Source organism: Pan paniscus, chromosome 9, assembly GCF_029289425.2.
Source record: "Pan paniscus chromosome 9, NHGRI_mPanPan1-v2.0_pri, whole genome shotgun sequence".
Classification (NCBI taxonomy): domain Eukaryota; kingdom Metazoa; phylum Chordata; class Mammalia; order Primates; family Hominidae; genus Pan; species Pan paniscus.
Window position 1 is genome coordinate 13332876 of NC_073258.2, and position 17499 is coordinate 13350374.

The window sequence follows — 17499 nt, forward strand, 5'->3', positions numbered from 1 at the left end:
TCAGAAACCAGGTATCTTTCTCTTGTTGTACAATAGCATACCTATACCACCTGACATGGTATCTAGTGCCTTGTAGGTACTTGATAAATATTTATTCTATAATTTATTAATGCTTGGCTTCCTATTGAAATTGCTTTCCTAGAAGACACCTATTCACCAACTTTACCAGGATTCCATAGATTGTTAATGCTGGTCAGTTGTGCCTGAATTCCAAAGGGAAGAGGGGATAATGAGACATATCTTGTTCTCCCTACCCATCATGGCCTGACCTAGTTTTTCAGGATAACTTTGGAATGCCCTTGGTTGGGCATTCTACCAAGGAAGCAGGCAGGTTTGAGGGTAGTCCATTCAGTTTGGTGGGGAGCTTAGAATTTTATTTTTGGTTTATGAAACCCACATATTCTCTGAAGAATTCCAGCTGTATTATATATAATATATATGTATTGTAGAAAAAATAAGAAAAAACAGATAGAGCATCTTAATACGGAAAGTATCTTTCTCAGACACCATCTGTTAGATTAATTGCAGTCATTCACTTCCTCCTTCTTAGCAAGTGAATTATATTTCCTCTTTCCATTGACTCAGGGCTTGGCCATATGGTTTGCTTTGGCCAATGAAATGTTAGCAATATGACATATGCTATATCTGAGCAGAAGCTGTAGACATGATTGCCTGATTTGGCTTGGCCATTGATGTTTCTGTTCTCTGCCACGAGCTGAGCATGTTTTGGACCTTTCTGCCTGGGTCCTGGCATAAGAAGAAAGGTGGAGAGGACTCTGTCTAGCCCTAGCCCATAGCCTTATCCTCCATGTGGTGAGAAATACACATCTGTGCTTCTAAGCCACTGAAATTGTGCGGTTGTTTTTTGTTATTGAAGCAAGGGTGAATACATGTTCCTTCCTCCAAGAATTGACTGTCAAGCTCAATACTTTCAGTCAACAACAGGGATGTCATACAAGGTGCCAGACCCTCCTCTTGTACCCATTGATCAGGGCATTCTTCCCTCTTGAACCCAAATATGACCTCAGAATCCTTTTGAATACAGGGCCCCAAGGAGCTACCGCCAATCAAGTGGATGTGGCTGGTGAGATGAAACCTGTCTGGCCTGATTCCACTACACTATTCTGTCTTCTAAGATTGATAACTTTTGCTTAGATGGGTCCTCCAAAGGAGGAATGTCCTTGGACATGCCAATCAGAACTGCCTGGCTCAGAAAACTCATTTATTATTTTATTATTTATAATATTTTATAACTTTTTAATGCTTATCATATTATTAGTGTCTTGGAATCAATAATAACTGTAATACTAATAGTGCTCAAATTCATGAAGATGTGACTTGCTCAAGGTCACACACTCTGGTCTGTTTGTGTCTTATGACCACAGTCTCTACATTATCCTTATGGGTCCCAGGTGTGGCTAAAGGATTCCACTGGCTACAGCCTTTGAATTTCTTCTTTCTCTGGGTCCCAAACTTCCTTATTTCCTAGATTCCAGAGGACTGAAGCATATGGATCCTTTAGATCCCTCTTCCACAAAGAGCTGAAATCCAAGTGTCTTTACAGGTGAAGAGAACTGCAAAGGAATTGTATTAGAAAGGAGTTATTAGTGGAGCCAGGAGAGGCACACGACTGGCTCAGGAGGCTTCTCCTTCTGGCAAAAGCATATTCCTGAATTTAACCAAAGCGGCATCAGAGGCTTTACTGAGAAAACTGATGAGGAAAGCCAGGTATCCTTAGCATGTTATTGAATGTCAACATGTCCATTAAAAAGGTACAGTGCAGGCTCTGTCAAAACATGGGGTTGGTGGACAAGGTAACTAAGATCCTCACTACTTCTGGGTAATGGAAAGAAATGCTGAGATTCACTTGGGTTGTGGTCCATAGTTTTACCTGCAAGGTGACTCATCCATGGGACAGTCAATCATTATAATCAGGGTTAATCATTTATAAAAAGAATTTTCTGCTGAGACAGAGCAGCTTCATGGGATATCAGGCCAGATGTTCTTCTAAGCATTTACAGCTCTGTGATGAGGTTGCTATTGCCCCATTTTATGTTTATTTTTCAACTGATGTCATTTTTTTCAAAGTGGTTATGATTTCAGCCTTGTCATTCCTGCCACTAGGCAGCTTCCAAATTGTTCATTCTTGGCAATGTTTAATGCCATGTCCCCTGCCTTGCTGTCAGGGGCAGCTCATCTGAGCTGCCAAGAGGGCCTGCTTTATTGCTCAGCCAGCCAAGGCCTAAGCTGCTTTATGACATTTCAAAGTGACTTGATGATAGAAATTTCAATTTGTTTCAGAAGAGAGTTATCAACAGACCTAGAGCTCAGAAAATGAGTGACCAGGTCTTTAAAAGGCGTTGATTTGAGTGTACATAGATGAAAGACACCCTGAATGCTGTTTCAGCATGTGTTTAGTCTCCGAAATTTATCCTTATTTATATGTAGTTACTGCTTCTGAAGAATGCTTGGGTAGCCTAATATTGCTGATTAGAATTCATTCTTGTCTACTTTGATAAATGTGGTGATCATAGGTTGTTTTTGTCTGTCCCTTTGGGGGACTACCATACTTCCACTCTCAGTACCTGTGGTTTTGATGGAGCTAATTTCAGACCTTTGTCCCAGGGGTAGGCCTGCCCAGTGAGACACATGGATTTGTCTTAGGGATGGACATGTTAGCTGTATCGGTCAGGATCTTGGAAACAGATGACACTTTCAAAATCGGTTATCAAATAACCCTTCCATGGAGGTGTAGGTGGAGTGTGGGAAAACCGTAAAGGATAGTGCAGTTTCTGGGGCTGCTCACAGTAGGGCATAGTACTGCTTTTAGGTTGCAGAGGCAAAACTGGGAAGCCATTACTGGAACTCAAAGAGAGAAGATGTATGGAGAAGCTGCAGGCAGGACCTGTGACTATTGGCTGAGAGATATAGCCAGCTCATGTGGACCCTTGCAAGGGGTGCTGGGGGAAATTAACATCCTGACTTCATTCTTATCTCTTCCTCCAGCCTCCCACTGGTCTCACTATTGACAATACCCAAGGCAAGGCACAGAGGAAAGGAGCCATTGATATATCCAATCTCTCACCGACCGAGCTGGAAGAAGAGTAGAGAGTGGCCAACCTCCCAGCTACCAAGCTCAAAGAAGAGGAGAGAGTAGATTTGGAGGTCAAGCTGAGGATATCTGGCAAATGAGCCAATTTAGGCCAATTGAGAGTTAGTTCTGGGACTTTTAATGGAACAATCGGCCAATAAGTTCTTCTTTCTGCTGAAATTTCTGTGAAATAGGCCTGGTGGCCATCTCATCACCACCCTGAAAAGAGGGCCAAAAGATGGGGACAAATTCCTGTTGATATCATTTAAGCACGAACCCAGTTACACTTGAGGACTACCCCTAGAATTTTCAACTAGGGGCCAATAAATCCTACCTCTGCATTAGCTAGTCGGGTTTCTCTCACTTGCATCTGAAAGAGGCCTGACAAACAGTCTACACAGTTCTACACATTGCAAAACTCAGTTCATGGAGCCATTGAAATGATCTCCTGCCACATGCAGCAGTGGCTCTAACATACTCATTCCAGTAAATCTGAGTTTTCTTGGTGCCAGTCCCTGTGCTTTCATAACCCTCTCCAGCTGTAGCCTCAGTTCCACCCTGTTCCTTTGTAGTCTTAACTAAGATAGCCAGGATGTCACTGGCCCAGAGGCATCATTGAGCAGCATCTGGAATTTTATGAATTCAGTGTGTTTTGAATACAATTTCTTTTCTTTTCTTTTCTTTTTTTTTTTTTCAGATGGAGTCTTGCTCTATCACCCAGGCTGGAATGCAGTGGCACGATCTCGGCTCACTGCAACCTCCTCCTCCCAGGTTCAAGCGATTCTCCTGCCTCAGGCTCCCGAGTAGCTGGGACTATAGGCGTGTGCCACCACACCCAGCTAATTTTTGTAATTTTTTTAAGTAGAGACAGGGTTCCACCATGTTGGCCAGGATGGTCTTGATCTCTTGACCTCATGATCTGCCCACCTCAGCCTCCCAAAGTGCTGGGATTACAGGCGTGAGCCACCACGCCTGGCCGAGAGACAATAATTTCAAACATGCTGGGAAATAATGAAGGTCCCCTTTAGTAGAAAAAAAAAAGGCTGGAATTAATATAGACTGAGGTTTGGTGGTTTAATTGAAATATTGAAATATGTGCAAAGCTGGTAGATGTTGGGCCAAATCAAATAATTCCATGAGAGAATTATTTTAACATAAGGATAGGCCTAGTCCGTGGACTCAGGTTGAGTAATAACTTTTCTGAAAGATACTTAGCATCAAAGGACATTTGGTAAGTCCTTGGTTAGCATCTTTGATAGGTGACAGGTCTTTTATTTACAGAGAGCCCTCTTCTTGGAGTGAGTGAGTGTGTGTGTGTGTGTGTGTGTGATTGTATGTATGTGTATGTATAAAACAAAGTCATTTTTAAATTATGCTTTTCACCAGCAGGAAATAAAAGGAAAGAGTTTGTAGGCTGAGGGCCAGGAATGTCCCATCCCCTTCAGGGTAGTCCTGCAGATGGACCTTCCCCCTAGGCTCATGTGTCTTACCTTCCCTCCTTTCATACAGGGCAAAGAGTGAAAATCCCTATCTGCGTGCACATGGGGCTGAGAGTGGGGAAGGGCTGAAGCACAGCATGGCAGAGCAGAAAGAGCACACCCTTGAACCAGACTAGGTTTCCAGCCTCTTCTATTCATGATCTGTGAGGCCTTCGCTTAATCTCCCCAGGTTCCCGTTTCCTCCTTTGTAAAATGGAGATACTAATATCTTCCTTAGGGCACTATTGTGAGGATTAAATGAGATCGAGTGAACAAAGCTTCTGAAGTCCTGCTGGGTGAACGTCTTCATAAGCGGCCAAGACAATAACAATGATGACAAATCTGGGCAGGTCAGATCAGCAGCACATCCAAGGTTCACTTTGAAGCCTGTAGGACGATGCCTGGCGCTCAATAGCAAATGTTAGTTCCCATCTCCTTCTTCCTGCTTTCCCCAGGAGTGTTTAGTCCCTCAAATAGAATCCTCTGCTGACTGCATCTCAGGGATGCATGACATAATAGGAACAATGAGAGCTTCGGAAAGCCATAGTTTGCTTTTTTGGCCCAATAACCCCATCTCTGAGAATTAGCCTAAGAAATCATCTGAAAGAAAAAAATGTCATTTCTGCTAAGAGTTTACTACAGAATCATTTGTAATAGCAAAAAAACCCTACCATTATTCAATAATGATGTCAGTTCAATTATAGTAATTCAACTAAATGAGTTACTCTACAGTCATTGAAATGATACTTTCAAAGGCTATACAGCAACATGGAAACTGTTTATGATTTAATGTTAAGTCAAAAGATACAGGGCAGGGTATGGTGGCTCACTCCTGTAATTCCAGGACTTTGAAAGACCAAGATGAGAGGATTGCCTGAGGCCAGGAATTTGAGCCTAGCCTGGGCAACATAGCAAGACCCCCATCTCTACAAAAAAATTTAAAAATTAGCTGAGCGTGATGGTGCATGCCTGTAGTCCTAGCTATTCAGGAGGCTGGGTGACAGGATCACTTGACAGGAGTTTGAGGCTACAGTGAGCAATGACCTTTGATAGGGCCACTGCACTCCAGCTTGGGTGACACAGTGAGAACCTGTTTCTAAAAAAAAGAGATACATACAGAATTGTGCCTGTACTATGTCATACTATGATACAGGCCTGTATCCATAGAAGGGGCACTACTGGGAGTTTCTGTCCCCTGGGTGGTTTATTTTTGTCATCTTTACACACTGGGTTTGCGTATTCAGATAGGGAAATTCTCTAACCTTTTACAACTTAGTTTATTTTTTGACCAGATATGAATATTTATTATGCATAAATCTTACAAGGCCAGGAGAGAGAGCACAAGAAAAAAAAGTAAAAATAGTTTGATTCTTTAAAGTAGCAAATATTGTGATGAATTTCAACAATGCATTTCAACTCCTGTTGATGGAACTTATGCAATAAATATTAATGATAATTTAAATTAGAATTATAAAATGATCCTTCTGTCTCTATTTCACTTTGCTTAGGAAAAGCGAATTATTGGACGTAAGGTATTTAGAGTAAGGCCTGACATACAGTGAAAAATCAATAAATGAGAGCTTGTGCATCACGGCACTTATTACATGGAGGCACCATTTTTACACTAATTAATGCGTATATGGCTCACAGCAATGCAGTGGGGTGGGGACCATTAGTTTTCCAGCCTCAGAGATGAGGAAACACTATAGAGAAGTTCCATCACATGTCTAGGGTCACATCACTAGCAAGAGGCAGAGCTGGAATTCCCCTGTGGACCAGGCACCAGAGTCTTGGTCCTCACCATTTCACCGTGGGGCATTCTCATTAAGCAAAGCTACTATCTTTAGGGCTTCTGGGAAAGAAAACCAAGTGAGTCCCTGAGCTTTTAGGGGAAGATGGTTTTTGAGTGCCTTGGCCCCCAGGGAAGGGAGTGATGAGGGCTGGAGAGGAGGAGGAGGGGAGCCGGCCCTTGTTTCTGCTCCTTCTCGAGTGGAGGGAATGGAGACATCAGGTATGGGGAGCCTTGGGAGGACTTATTTGTTTGCTGGTGCAGGGGCTGGGGGTAGAACATCCTCGACAGACATGTTGCTAAAGTCACACATGGAGTCAGGCGGACAAGGAAGAGAATGTGAGCCATGTGGGACCAGAGGGCTGCCTCTGCTCTTCAGCTGCTCTGAGCTCTGAGGTTTTAGAACTGAATGCTTGTCTGCGCTATTTGGAGCAGCATCCTCTTCCCTACACACAACTGAGAGTCCTCAAGTGCCTTAACTTGTGCTGTCCCCAGGGACAGAAAGATTCCCAGGTAGCTGTGAGACTCCCCACAGGCTCTGAGCCCCATCAGGGCTCCATTTGAGGCAGTGTTGCCTCCCTCCCTTCAGAAGCCTGAGAGCCTCCTCCACTCTGACCTCAATGAGATAGTGAAGGGGGTGGGTTGGTGTAACTGGGGCAAGGCCAGCATGAAATCAGAAACTGAGTTCGGGACAGAGCTGTCCCAGGTGAGTGAGGGACTCCGAGGATCAGGACCTAAGTTGAGGCCAATGCCCGGGTGCGTGACCAGGGAAGTCCAGCTGCTGGAATTGAAAGACAACGCAAGGCTGAAGGTGAGAAGCCAGGCAGGGACCCCAGGAACAAATCCCTCACCCTCCACCTCTTCTGGGAGTGATCTCAGGGGAGGGGGTGTTCAGGGTCTGGGGCTGAATCATGGGGTACTCACCTGAGACCAGGGGTGACGCTGGCATGGCAGAAGCAAGTTGAGTCAGAAACATGTGACAGCTGTGGTCTAAAAAGGGAAGCCTAAAGGGTCACCAAAGTGAAGGGGCCAAAGGAGCTATGGCAGCTGGGAACCGGAGCCAGGAATCTGAGAACCAGGGAGGTGAGTGCAAAAATAGTAGGTCCAGGGTAAACAGGGTTGGTTGAGAACACGTGTTGCCTGTGGCTCACTCTGGTGGGCCAGCTGGGCATGGTGGGAGTGTGGATCTCCTAAATTTAAAGGGCCAGAACAGACACCACTGTGCAGGAGACTGTGCATCTGTTTTAGCCTGGGAACCTCTTATGATAGCTCAGGCTGAGTCCAAGAAGGTCTAAGCATGGTTTGCCCTGAACCTGGAGCTGGGAAAGCAGACCAAGTCTAAATGGGAGGGGCAGGCAGTGTTGGAGATAAGGACAAGCCGTGATGGGTGCTTGGGTGGAGGGACAAGTCTGGGCGCTGGGGCCTGGGCACCGTGGGGCTTACATGCTCAGGCCTGCAGGAGTGAGTGAATAGTGCTGGGGGAGACAGAGGCAGATGAGTCACAATCCCAGATGTGAGCAGATGCTCTGGGCAGATTTGGGCTGCTTGTCAGCAAATTTGACCACAGCCTGGATGGGCTGTCAGGCTCAGGCCACCGGCCCCACTCCCAGCACAGAGAAAGCCTAAGAACGCACTCCTCTGTGAGCGATCACTCTTTGAAATGTTTCCTAGCCCTATATGGAACCACATCTGGGAGAGTAAATGTATTTTCTGAGCCAGGCTTTACAAGTTGATTTTATGACGCATCTAGGCAGAAGGTGAAACGCCCCAGTCATTAACTCACTTCCCCTCGTGGGTGAATTCCGCAATACGTTTTTCATCTGAGCTGTGGAACAAGTTTCTCTAGCACACACAGACCTGTCTGTCAGTGGACATTTGGCTGCTCAGATAAATCCTTGGCTCTTCAGAGGCTGTCCCTGGTTCACCCCTCAGGCCACGTGCTCTCTCTTGCAGGCAACTTTGCTGGCTCTTCCTGGAACAGGCCAAAACACAGGGATGAAGTTCTGTGGATAAGGCTGCCTGTGTCAGAGGGGCCTTGAGCACACATTCGGATTCTTAACCACCAGCTTACCAGATAGCTTGCTGTGTCCGTGTGTGTGTGTGTGTGTCCTTTAAAATTCTAGCTTAATGGCCACATGTTTTAGGCCACTTCTGTCCTCCTAAAATAGGGCTCTGAGCACGTCTCCAAAGGAGGGCCCCTGAAGCACAAGCAGTGGGCCGGCTGCCAGGGCTGGCAGAATGAGACACAGTACTTGAAATAAATGCAGGGTGTTTGCTTACAGATTCTTCACCACATCATGGATGAGTCAGATGACTTCTCACCCCAGATTCTGTTTTTACCCTTTTTCCTACTCAGAGCTAGGGGTGGGAGGATTGTGTAAAGTTTAAAATATATCCCCAAATTATATACTTCTGTCTTTTGAGTTTTAAGGTACAATAGGGATCCTTTCATTCTTCGACGCGGTCGAGAATTATGTTTAACTTTTCCAGTTTCATTCTGTTTTAATTCATACCTGGTTGTGGAAAGAGCAGTGGGTTGGAAGTTGAGAGACTTAGGATCAAGTCTCTGCTAGTTAGTAGCTCTGGGATTTGGGGCAAGTCAGTCCACCTGTCTGAGCTGCGGTTTCCTTACTGACAACATGGACTGTCAGTTCCCCGTGGAGGCTATGAGCTTGCACTGGGAAGGAACGGCTTTCCCCATTCAGTGGCCCTGGTTTTCTGAGCCCCTGCCCTTCACTTGGGTTGCTTGTCATGACAGCAAGTTAGATCACTCTTGGAAGTGTTTTGAAAACTAACATGCTACATTCTTGTGAGGGATAATTATTACTATGTGCCATGCCAAAAACAAAACAAAAAAAATCCTTTTCTTTTCTTCAGCCTTCTTCACACTCAACTTAGCCTCATCTGTGGCTAGAGCTTCTTCAGTATTCCAGGCAAATCCCTTCTCTCTGGCTTTCTGAGGCTGACCTAACCCCCAACTCCACTCATAACACCTCTGCGTCTGCTTCTGCTACTTCTTTTTTTTTTTTTTCAGGGTCGTCCGTATGTTCTTTTATTATTTTTTTATTCATTTCATAGTAGTAACATATAAGAATATAAAACTTAGCATTAAAACATTACAAATTTTTTTATTTCAAAATACTTTTAAAAATTGTATTTTTAAAATTGACACATAATTTTACATATTTATGGGGTACATAGTGATGTTTTGATACATATAATATATAGTGATCAGATCAGGGTAACTGGCATAGACGTCCACCTCAAACATTTATCATTTCTTTGTGTTGGGAACATTCAATATCCTTCTAGCTATTTGAGTCTCTCTCTTATTGTGAACTATAGTCCTTCTACAATGCTATAGAACACTACAACATATTCCTCCTATCTAGCTGTCATTCTGTATCTTTAACAAATTTTCCCCTGCCCCTCTCCACACTACCCTTCCCAGCTTCTAGTATCCTCGGTTCTACTTTTTACTTCTTTTTTTTTTTTTTTTGAGGCAGAATCTCCCTCTGTCACCCAGGCTGGAGTGCAGTGGCAGGATCTCGGCTCACTGCAAGCTCCGCCTCCCGGGTTCACGCCTTTCTCCTGCCTCAGCCTCCTGAGTAGCTGGGACTACAGGCGCCCGCCACTACGCCAGGCTAATATTGTTCTTGTATTTTTAGTAGAGACGGGGTTTCACCGTGTTAGCCAGGATGGTCAGGATGGTCTCTATCTCCTGACCTCGTGATCCACCCACCTTGGCCTCCCAACGTGCTGGGATTACAGGCGTGAGCCACTGTGCCCGGCCTGCTTTTTACTTCTAATATCAACTTTCTTTTTTTCTTTTTTTTTTTAGCTTCCACATATGAGTGAGAATATGTGGTATTGAACTTTCTCTTCCTGGCTTATTTCACTTAACATAATGTCCTCCACTTCCATCCATGTTGCTGCGAATGACAGGAATTCATTCTTTTTATGGCTGAGCAGTATTCCACTGTGTATATGTGCCACCATTCAAAAATCCGTTCATCTGTTATTGGACACCTAGATTGATTTCATATCTCGGCTAATGTGAGTGGTGCTGCTAGAAACATGGGGGTGCAGATGTCTCTTTAATATACTGATTTCCCTTCCTTTGGTTACATGCCAAGTAGTGTGACCACTGGATCATATTTAACCATTTTTAAGTGTATACTTTAGTGGCATTAAGTACATTTACGCTGTTGTGCAATTATCACCGCTATCCATCTCCAGAACATGTTCATCTTGCAAAACTGAAATTCTATCCATTAAACAACAACTCCCCATTTCCTCCTTCCTCCAGCCCTTGGCAACCACCATTCTATTTTCTGTCTCTAAGAATTTAACCACTTTAGGTACATCGTATAAGTGGAACCATACAATGTTTGTCCCTTTGTGTCTGGCCCATTTCACTTAGCACAGTGTCTCCAAGGATCATTCATGCCTGCTTCTTTTCAGAGAAAGTCTTCAGAAACTTTTCAACAGTAGATAGAAAAAATGATATTGTATCTCAGAAACTACTATAAAGGGGGAAGCTGAGTGGATACATACACTTCTTTGTTTTAGATGCTGCTTATAGCTGTAAAGTAACTTCCTTAAATAAAAAATAAAATGTATTGTGTATCTGTATCTGGGGAATCAGACGAGATCGGGCGTGTTCAGGGTGGTGTGACTGTAGAGGTCTCAGCTGGGCAGGAGCTGAGTGAGACTTTATCTGATATGCAGATTTGGGCAACACCCTTCCTCCCATGCATTTAGCTGGTCCAGCAGGACCAATGCCCATCCATGCTTCAAAATTTTCTTAGCCATATATCTGATGATTTACTTAAGACCAAAGAAGTCCTGAGCAAGAACGCTTAAGAAGCTGATAGTAGCCGGGCGAAGTGGCTCACGCCTGTAATTGCAACACCTTGGGAGGTTGAGACGGGTGGATCACGAGGTCAGGAGTTTGAGATCAGCCTGGCCAACATGGTGAAACCCTGTCTGTACTAAAAATACAAAAATTAGCTGGGTGTGGTGGAGCACACCTGTAATCCTAGTTACTCGGGAGGCTGAGGCAGAAGAATTGCTTGAACCAGGGAGGCAGAGGTTGCAGTGAGCTGAGATTGTGCCACTGTACTCCAGCCTGGGCAACAGAGCTTGCTCTGTCTCAGAAAAAAAAAAAGAAAGAAGAAGAAGCTGATAGTTCGGGGGGGTCTGACAGAACCAGGTTTCAGGAAGGTGATTTGGCTCCTTGAGGGAAAAGTCACTGAAAGGGAGAAAGTAGGCTGGCATGGTGGTCCAGACCTGGTAGTGGGGCCTGGGCACCAAAGAGGAGTGGCATCAAGACCCCCGAGCACCCTGGAAGCAAGGGCCAGGTGTAAAAATTCGAAAACCTGTTTAAGTAAACTCTGTGATGGTTTGGGGCCCAAAGGAAAGGAAGGGGAAGAGGGAAGGGAAATTATAGCAGGACTCCTGCTATGGCTTATGAAAAGTCAAGCATTCTTCTCTTCCCATTGGCAGTGACTGGGGAGCTGAGTAACTCCCTCATGAACATCAGTGGTTCAGTCATTGGTGTTGCGAAGAGGGTCTCCATCCAGCTCAGCAGAGGCAGTGCAGTGACAGTGGTGGGCTTCTACGTCACAGTGATGGTGTATAGCAGCAGGACCCCCAGATCTCAGGCTAGCAGAAGGTGCGTTAGCAGCTCTGGTTTGTACGGATACAGGCCAGCAGCATGGGGGGGCCTGAGCTGATTTGGGTTCATAGGTAAGGTCCCACTCAGGGACTCCTGGAAGGTCTTGGGGAGGAACTTCGTCAGAGACTGTAATTCTTTTTTTTTTTTTTTTTTTTTTTGAGACGGAGTCTTGATCTGTCACCCAGGCTGGAGTGCAGTGGCGCGATCTCGGCTCACTGAAAGCTCCGCCTCCCGGGTTCACGCCATTCTCCTGCCTCAGCCCCCCGAGTAGCTGGGACTACAGGCACCCGCCACCACGTCCGGCTAATTTTTTGTATTTTTAGTAGAGACGGGGTTTCACCGTGGTCTCGATCTCCTGACATCGTGATCCGCCCCCTTGGCCTCCCAAAGTGCTGGGATTATAAGCGTGAGCCACCGCACCCGGCCAGAGACTGTAATTCTTGCCTGACTGGATGGGGTGCTAAGCCAATGAGATTCAGATGATAATGTGAACACAAGCCTAATTGTACCTATTGGCTGGTGAAGGGCAGCAACCTTTGGGTTAGGTATGTTTTGATTTGTTAATAACAAAATTATTATGCAGTTTATTCTCACAATGATCAATTCATTAATCTCATTTAATTTATAATGTTTGCTCCAAGCAGAGCTACTAATTGCCAATATGTAGCAATGATAGACCTCTTACTTTTGGCTAGATGATGACACTCATGAGGGACTTTGAGAATAGATGAAACCGTCATTATTACAGTCTGTTTTTTTGGACTTGGTCACATTTTCAGAAAATAAAAAGACATTGAGAAAAGAGGAGGCAAGGGAGCCTTGAAATTGATGAAATATGACTTATCTGTGTGGAAGTTTGTCTAATCAACGTCTACTTTGGAGTGGCTGCACTCTCAGTGGTTTCTGCTTCTTCCAGAGCTTCTTTTATTGTTGTCCCAGACTTTTGGGAACCAAAGAGGAGTTTGCTTGGAAGTGACAAGTTTCTTGAGCCACTTCTATGCTAGTTTTCTTCAGAAAGGTGTTTATTTCTATATGTCATGTGACTGGGTCTTAACTACTATTGACTCTAGGAAAATTCTCAAAGTGGTTTCATTTGGTTTTATCCAAGTACAGGCAGTGGAGGGTAGGATGCTAGGTAGGTCCCCATCCTTCCTTTGGTGGGACTTACAAGTGTCTCAAGCCATCAAAATCTGGGTTTTTCTCATAGCGTGGCTCTCTTGGGCTAAGAAGATTTTGAAGCATGGATGGGCATTGGTCCTGCTGGACCATATATGGCTACCCAGAGGCAGCTGTTGGTGGGATGTCCTCACTCGGGGACAATGAGCAAAGGACTCATCAGCCCAGGTAGTAAGTGTTGGTTGAATTCTGGGCACTGGATGTTCTCTCGTGTGGTACCCTGGCGCTGCCTACGGACCATGCTCACCTGGGCCCAGGTGGGGCAATCTCTTGAATCTGACTCTCATCGTCACATGCCACTCTAGTCCTGGAGGCTCTACTGACTTCCCTCCTCATGCCCCTGCTCTGTCACTCATGGCAACTCCAATACTCACCTTTGAGATTACTTTTGATCTTCATCTCTTCTCTTTTGAAGCTATTTTTAATTTTTATTTTATTATTATTTAATATTTTAATTTGAGATGGGGTCTTGCTCTGTCACCTAGCCTGAAGTGCAGTGGTGCAATCATAATTCACTATCGCCTTGAGCCTGGGCTTAAGTGGTCCCCCTGCCTCAGGCTCCTGAATAGCTGGGACTACAGGCACATGCCACCAAGCTTGGCTTCAAGCTATTTTAAAAACTATGTATTATAGACATCTTCAAGAATACAGAAAAATGGAAAGAACAGAACCATGGCACTCATATTCACTTAATCTTGATTAAACAATTGTTAACATTTTGTCATGTTTACTTTAATAGAATATATATGAACCACTTCAAAGTAATTGTAGACTTTTCATTAATAAACACTTCAGTATTCAACATGCATCTCTTAGGAATACAACATTCTTTTACATAATGACAATACTATTATCACACCTAAGAAAATTAATAGTAATTGGCTAACATCATCTAATTTAAATTGTATATTCATATTTCCCCAATTGTCCCCCACATGAATTTTTAAATTGGTACTTTAGAACCAGAATTTAATCAGAGTTCATGCATTGCATTTAGTAGTATGATTTTTACTCTCTTTTATTCTAAAACAATCCCATTTGTGTTTTTAAAAATTATATCATCAGGAGTCAGGGCAGTTGTAATGCAGAATGTCTCACCTTCTGATTTGTCTAACCATTTCTTTGTGGTATCATTTAACTTAAAAAATACATATGTAGCCCTTGTATGCTCTGGAAACTGGAAATTGATTGTAAAAGCTTGACTAGATTTGCTTAATAATTTTAGTGGAGGATGCTCATTTTTTTAAATGAACAAATGTCCTGCCTTAGTCCCTTCAGGGTTTGCCTTTTGAATTTCAGTATGTTCTCTTTCTCCTCTTTTCTCTCATTAAAAGCTTATTTGGAAAATTGCTTTTTTTTTCCCCCACAGCTATTACTACTGAACTATTTCACAAACCCATTTTGAAAGTCAAAAACCGAGCACTGAGTCTTTCTCTGTAATCCAGCTACACCAACCCTAATCTTCTCTGAGGTGATGCACAGCTGTCACCGGGGAGAAATGGAATGCCAGGAAATGCACAAAGGAAAAGCATCCTGACAAATGTTTTCAGCCTTATGCGCCACACCACTAAAGAACATTGCCACCTGCTGTAGGATATGAAGCTTCTGAAGCACATGAGAAGTAAGAGGAAACAATGGTCATGCCCCCAAAGGTCTTGCTCCACAGAACTGGAGGGACACGTTCTGAAGAATCCCGGATTGCATTCCAGATGCACCCCATGGAAACATGGGACTTTGGTCCTTTTCCAACACCAGGTCACAAGGAGAAAGCTCATTTTGCAGCTACTCACAGTTACTAGCAGGGCCATCATCCTTAACATTTTTCTGTTGACTCAGATGTCAGTGATTTGTAGAAGGATAAATTATCTAAGTATGAATTTCCTCTTAATTCTGAATAGGATCTTATAATAGCCTCTATCCTGTTACGACGTTCCCAGTAGTCTTATGAATTCAGTAGGGAATAAACCAGCTGTTTCCATTTCATGGGGAGGGCAGGAGGAACAATCTTGGACTTTTTCTTTTTTTCAACCAATGTTTATTGAACCCTTATTGTGAACCAGGAGCTGTATTAGGCTCTGAGAATACACAGTTAGCCTGGACCTACATGATGCTTATACTAGGGAAGAAGACACATAAACAGATACTTTTATTATAAAATGGTAGAAATAATTACTAGGTGTCAAAGGTTCAAAGTTGAAGGGTATCACTCAGCCTTCCTGGAGGAGCTGAGACTTGAACTAAGACTTGAAGGATGGGCCAGATGCCAAGTGGGGAGAAGAGCTCTGTTGATCTGTTCATTGTGGTATCCCTACCACCCCACCACATGGTCTAGTACATGGAAGACATTTAATACAGTGAATTTGCGAAAGAAATCTCAGCAGAGGAAATGTTATAAGCACAAACAAGGCACGGGAAACTAGAAATGATTTGGATTTACGAGAAGATTAATCCTTATAGGATCATAGATTTCTCTGAAAAACTAATAGAAGCTATGGTCCGTCTTCCTACCAAAATTAACATACACTCAACATTTAACAGGTAATTTTAGGGGGATACAGATATGCCTGAAACTTGTACACACTGAGAAATCTCTGTTATAGGGAATTGGGAGCATTGAGGTTTTAAAAAACATCTTTATTTTATTTATTATAAAGTAGGGGAATGACATAACTTAGAGTTACTTTGGATGCATAGTGAAGGATGGGCTTAAGGAAGATAAGACTAGATGTGGCAGTTCACTTAAGAGGTTGCTGAAATAATTCTGGGTGAGTTAGCCAGAACTAGGAGTGAAGACACGGGCATGGAGAAGAGTAGTGGGGTGAAGAATACTTTAAGCGGTAAAACTGGCCTTGCTGGTGTTTGGTTGGATTTGAGAGCAAGGAATGGGAAGGAGCTAAGGTTGACTTTCAGGTTTTTTGAAGGACAGGGCAGATGGTGGTGCTAGTAATTGAGATAGGAAATGCAGGAAAAGAGGTTTGGGTCAGGAATGGGCTGATGGAGAGTCTGGGGACGGGAGAAATGAGGACTTTGGGTTTGGCCATGTTGAGATCACTTGAGGCGACCAGGTAATGACAGATACGAGCGAAGTGGAAGGATAATGGGGAGATGCTGTGAACTTTAAGGAGCAAAGGATTATGGGAGAGTGGAGTGGGGGTCCAGCATATGTTTTCACTTAATTGGGCAGTGAGGAGGACTGGTGGCCACTGAGTCTGAGGAATGTGGGGAGTAAGATCATAAGGCAGCTCCTCAAACAAGGGTTGGCGGAGGGCCAGTGTCTTCAGGAGCTATGTTAATTTCCCAGGGCTGCCACAACCAAGCACCACAAACTGGGTGACTTAAAACAACTGGAATTTATTGTCTCACAGTTCTTGGGGCTAGAAGTCAGAAATCAGGGTGAAGCAGGAGAAGAAGGTCTGAAGGCAGGGAACCTAAGGCCATTTCATGCAGACTTCCTAGAACTAAATTCATGCAGACTTCCTAGAACTTTCCATGCCTAAGTAACAAAAGGACCAGAGGCTATTCCCTTTGCAAACCCCCACCTTTTCTGTGTGGCAGATGGGAAATCGAAAGTACCTCAATTTGCATACGAGTGTAACTTTGTTTGCTTTGGAGTGTAACTTTGTAACTTCACTCCAGCCTCTGATTGGTTGCTGTCCACAACCAATCAAAATGATTGCAGGCCGAGTCTTCGTTTGCATGGAAGTGCGGCTTTGTAACTTCACTTCAGTCTCTGATTGTGGGCCACCACTTCATTTACATGAGGTGAGCACCAAGTGGCCAACGGGAAACCTCTAGGGGGATTTGGATCAGAGAAGATTCTGTATCCGGGCCCATGAGCCTGCTGGTGCCGCTCCCACGCTGTGGAGTATACTTTAACTTTCAATAAATCCTTGCTTTCATTCTTTCATTGCTTCATTCTTTTCTTGCTTTGCTGTGAGTTTTGTCCGATTCTTTGTTCAAAATGCCAAGAACCTGGACAACTTGCAGTCAAGACCCTCTACGGATAACAAAGGTGCTGGCAGGATCATGCTTCCTGTGAAATTTAGCGAAATCCTTCTGCCTCTTCCTAGCTTCTGGTGGTTTGCTGGCAATCTTTAGTGTTCTTTGGCTTGTGGAAGCATCACCTTACTCTCGGCCTGTGTTATTGCATGGCGTTCTCCCTGGGTCTGTTTTGTCATGTGGCCCTCTTATAAGGACCCCAGTCTTATTGGATTACAGACCCATGCTGCTCCAGTATCACCTCATCTTAATTAATTACATCAGCAACGGCCCTATTTCCAAATAA

General features: G+C 44.0%; 1 long non-coding RNA gene across 1 annotated transcript in view; it reads left to right on the forward strand.

Moving 5' to 3' along the window:
* Window positions 1-17116, forward strand: part of LOC106635240 (uncharacterized) — a 50699-nt gene extending 33583 nt beyond the window's left edge. The window contains exon 3 of the long non-coding RNA XR_004664998.3: window positions 14584-17116. This is a non-coding gene — a long non-coding RNA (uncharacterized LOC106635240). The remainder of the gene's footprint in view (window positions 1-14583) is intronic.
* The last annotated feature ends 383 nt before the right edge of the window (window positions 17117-17499 follow it).